This window comes from Glycine max, unplaced genomic scaffold (genome assembly GCF_000004515.6).
Source record: "Glycine max cultivar Williams 82 unplaced genomic scaffold, Glycine_max_v4.0 scaffold_277, whole genome shotgun sequence".
NCBI lineage: Eukaryota > Viridiplantae > Streptophyta > Magnoliopsida > Fabales > Fabaceae > Glycine > Glycine max.
The window spans coordinates 1-4,795 of NW_024464836.1; the positions used below are offsets into that span (position 1 = coordinate 1).

The 4,795-nt window shown below is 51.4% G+C and overlaps 1 pseudogene; it reads right to left on the minus strand.

Moving 5' to 3' along the window:
* Window positions 1–998: 998 nt before the first annotated feature.
* LOC102659654 (endoglucanase B-like) lies at window positions 999–4,795 on the minus strand (annotated as a pseudogene).

Genomic DNA, 4,795 nt, shown 5'->3' on the forward strand with positions numbered 1-4,795 from the left:
GCAGGCCGCTGTGGGGCTGCACAGCAAAGATAGTGTGGTGGCCGTGGTCAGGTTTTGATCATTCTGCGTCGGGACACTCTGTTGTTCCCCCACCAGCTGGAGTAGATGACCTCAAGACTGCCATAGCACACCTAGGAGGTCCCAAGTTTCCGGACTACGAGCTGTTCCCATCCCTACATGATGACTAGGCCGAGGGATGTCCAGGGGAGTACAGTGCTTTTCAGGTTAATAGAAAGATCCTTCAAAGGGTCATGGTCTGTAAGCTGCAGAGAGGCAAAACAAAACTACAGAAGCATAAGATGATGGCATCGCGAGTGCAGGAATAAGATTCGGGCAAATGGTACAGCATGGTTGAGAAGTATCTTCTCATTGCGCCAATCCCTTGCTCAGGTGCACTCTTGTAGGCTATGTTGTTCTTAATGGGGGTTCCCACTACAGTTATTGCCCAGAACTATTGCTCAGCGGTCCGTCAGCAGTTGACAATGCTTTTGGAAGACATATAAATGGGTGGAGACGGCTTTGCAAGTGCGTATGCATGGGCCTCAATTCAGCCTAAATACATACGCAACACAAGTAGCTACAGCCTGCAGCCTCATGATTTAATATCCAGCACACCGGACCCGGCCGCTTTCTTGTTCCAAAATTTTCTTGTACTTCCAATTTTAGACTTGTAATTTGCAAGACATTGAAGAGCTGGGTAGGCAGCATGCATCTGCACCACCACAATGCATGAACTTCCAATCTTGGTCTTTCTTCCAAAATGTTAATACAGGATGCCCAAGGCCATTCATCCCCTATAAAACACATACAACGTACAGGCCCTTTGACTCGTACATCAGTCTAAGCTCAAGTGCATTGTACAGGTAGCCCCATCCTGCGATGACTGTCACCCAGCTGAGTCTGCGTTTTGAATTGAGGAAATATCATTTACTACCGGTCGGTGCCTTGGACAGATGTGTCAAAGCTCCTGCCGTTATCACCAGTGCATCAGGTGCTCCTCAGCCCCCCACAGGCAACACAGCTGACACATTGAGGACAGTGCGGTGGCCGGCAGCGATAGAGTTGAGTCCGCAGGCGGCCACGAGGGCGTTTGGCGGTGCAGGCGCGCCCGGGAAGGCGTAGCCAAAATCCAGGCCGCATTCGTTGTAAGGCCCCAGGCCGGTGTGGTAGTTCACAAGTGCTGACAGGGCCAAAATGAGGCCGCTGCTGTAGTCGATCGCGGGCTCTGTGTACCTATTTGATGCACACCACACCACACACTTACACCCCAGACACCACAGGACAGTGCATGCAAAATATTACGCCCAGCAAAACATGAAAATGCATGCCTGGGACAGTAGCAGTACCGCGGTAATTTTTTTATGTGGGCAAGTCTGCGTGTAGAAGAATTCAGGGCAGAACATGCCTGAAGGTTTGGTCCCTGGAGTCCTGATAGGCTGTCCCTTTGATGTCCATGGGGCCACCCACCATCGCCCCATATGCTACAAACCTGCACCCAAGCGCTTTCCAGGGTCATTGGATGCCGGAAATGAGCAACAATCTGACAGGGATGTGACAGTGCCTTTCATGAAAAAAACACTTTTCAAAAGAACATACCCACCTGTTGGGCTGTGGTGAGGCAAGAAAGTCATTCCTGATCTGACCTTCTGTTGCGGTGCCTGGCTTGTAGTTGAGCCAGGAGTTCCAAGCATTCTGCAATAGAATGACATGTGTGATTTTAACGCTCCAACCTTGGAGGGGGGCAGTTTGGCAATGTGCACGTAACAGTCAATTGGAGAACATAGACACCTTCTGGAAGGGGCTCTTGGGAGAGTTCTTGCCAAAGCCAACCAGGTAGCTTTGCCCCGTGCTGCCCAATGCAAAGTCTATCTGCGACTTCCCCTGCACATGCACGCATTGGCCTCGGGATGCATGACAGCTGCTGGCATGTTCTCGCACCAAGGGCTGCAACGAAGTCCATTCAAATGCTTAAATCAAACCATACAATCCCTAAATCATTGCTGTTGCGAGATTATTGAGCCAGCTCACGTAGTTGAAGAGCTGGGCAGCGTATGCAGTCACATTCTTTGAAGGGGAGGGCTGGGCCATCAGCATTTCTGCATAAAACAATGTCATCGCAGCGGCGTTGCTTGCATAGCGCAGCGCTCCCCACCCCTGCATGCAACCCCGGGTAATCTGCCTTTCAACCAACTCCAAGGAGTCGCCTGATCCAGGTGCACAATAGCCTCGTGTCATGAGCTGCAGCTTACAAGAGCATTTTTGAGCGCCGCTGCAGTGTCACACCTAGCAATGTCTGGTTGCCATGGATACATGCAGCAATGATTTCATTTCAGGGGGCCGGTGCATGTCACCTTGTAAGGAAACGCGAGGCCGTTGGCTGTGTGAGGCACAGAGCGCAGAGGCGGGATGTACCAGTTGCAGAACTTTTGGATGGCCTCCGAATACAGCAACTCATTGGGCATGATCTCTGCCATCAGAAGGGCCACACCTGAGCACACACACAAGTCAATCAGCGTGCATGACCTCCATGTTTTGCAGTGAGATACAGCAGGCAGGGACTGTCTCCGGTCATGAGAGTAAGCTTCATGTGCTACACGAGGATGCATCATGCAGAGCATTACCAAATCTCTTTGTGTCCCAGGAGAAGGTCCCATAGCCACAGCAATCGGAGTTGCCGTCGGTCTAGGACTCATTGAACAGAGCCATGGCCGCTGTCAGGAATGTGCCATCCTGTGTGGCCTTAAACAGCCAGACAGCTGCCCAGGCAAGCTCATCATGGAATCCAGTGGAAGGGTACAGCTTGGCATGTGTTTTCAGACCTGCAAGATTGAAAGCCTGACTGACACTGGCTCATGCATGAAGTTGTACATGCATGCATCAGGGACTTGACTGGCACAGTTTATCTTGACAAGGCAGAATCTGCATGCATGGCATAAGCTCAAAATGACAGAGAGCAAGAAGATCTCACCAGGGTCCTTGGACGTCATAAAGGAGCCAGGATACAGAGATGCCAGGTCAAACAGCTGAGAGGCATGCTGCACCAGGTTGGCTGCATACACAGGGTCCGTGGCATTGAATGCGAGCGATGCAGCTGCGAGAGCTGCTGCTGCTTCTGCACTGACCTCACTGGTCGGCGCTGTTGGTCCTGTGTAGCTGACTGGCCTGACAGAGCCTGTGCAGACAGATCATCTCTGCTCCCATGACAAGCTCAGTATTGCAGTAATATATTCATGCATTCAGAGCTGTTTGGAGGGCACAGCATGACACCAGTGCACATGAAGATAGCTCAAGAAAGCATTGCGATTGGCCTTGGGCAAAGGCATGCATTAACAGCATAGCAGGAGATGGCAGCACCCACCTACATAGCGCTCATAGAGCTCTGGAGGCCCATAATACTTGAAGTCTGCCTCGCTGTCGCCCATGAGTGCAACAAATGTGTTGGCAGAGGCATTATGGCATTTCAGCTGCAGGCCACACAAAAATTACATCAGAGTAGCAAAGATGTTTCACCTCGTGCTCGTCACTGTCCTGCACATTGGTGCAGCAACATCTTGCATGCATGCATGCATGCAGTTGAAGGGAAGTCCCTTTTGGATTTCATGTGAGGAATGCATGTCCTCACCAGGTAGTCTGACCCCCATTTCAGAGCGCTGAGGGCCTCATCAAGCAGTCCCACTCTGTACAGGGCAGTCCTGTGGCGCACAATGGTCCAGGCCAGCTGGGTCACAGGAAATGCTTCTGGCAGTCCCACTTTGAGAAAGCTGCCACCAGCCTCATAGTAGCCTCCGCTCAAGTCCTCTCCCATAGGGCCCTGCATGCACAGCATGTCGGAGACTCTTGGATGTTTGCCTGCTGCACTTCTATTGTTCGCATCCCATGCAAGTCCATTGCAGCTTGTGAGTCATCTGCCGGGGTGATAATCAGTGTGAGAATGTACCAATACATGCAACGCTGCTCTCATCTCTTGCAGAGTAGGTACAGTCATTGCACACCTCGCATGCAAAGCGGGAGTCCGAACGCCAGGCAATGTGGTGGTCAGGGGCAGTGATGTTGCCAGAACGCTGAATGCGCAGGTAGATGAACGCCTTGTGCAGGGCTTCAGCATGTCAATTGCCGGCGAGGCCTTGGAAGGAGGAGGCCTTGGGCCATGCAGGTGTCCAATTGCGGCCAGGGACTTGCAGCAGGAAGGTTGCTGGATCTATGCTGATGTCTTCAGAATCCTGTGAGGCAGCCAGGCACAGCAGAGTAATGCTGCACTGAGCACAATGCACAGTCTTCCGCAGTTATTGGGAGGCTGGAAATTCGCACAGGAGTGTTTCATGTACATCACTGACCAAGGGTGCCAGTTTGCAAGACGACAGAAAGGAGACTGATCGCTGTTGGAAACCACACCTCTGTCGAAGCCAGGAACTCTATCTTTGTGTCTGGTTTGACAGTTCAGGTGGAACTTCCATCAAGCTTAAGCTTGTACTTTCGAATTCGAACGCTGGAATTTTTGCCTTGCTTGGCAAACAGTCCAGGATGATCGCCTGCCACTTACGTCCACGCAAATAAAGTCACAATGGTAGTTCGAAACCATCCTCACTATTGTCGCTTGCAGCTTGCGTATCCCTGTGTCTGACGCTGACGATGACGGGATACTCCCCAGCGATCAGAATACCCGTGAAAAGCTGGTATCAGATGTCCTAAAATGTACAGATGAGCCCAAGTCATCTGAAGCACACCTCATAATCAAGCGCAAAATGGACAATGAGAAACACTTCGGCTTCGCAATTCCGCAATTGCATGGATCCAT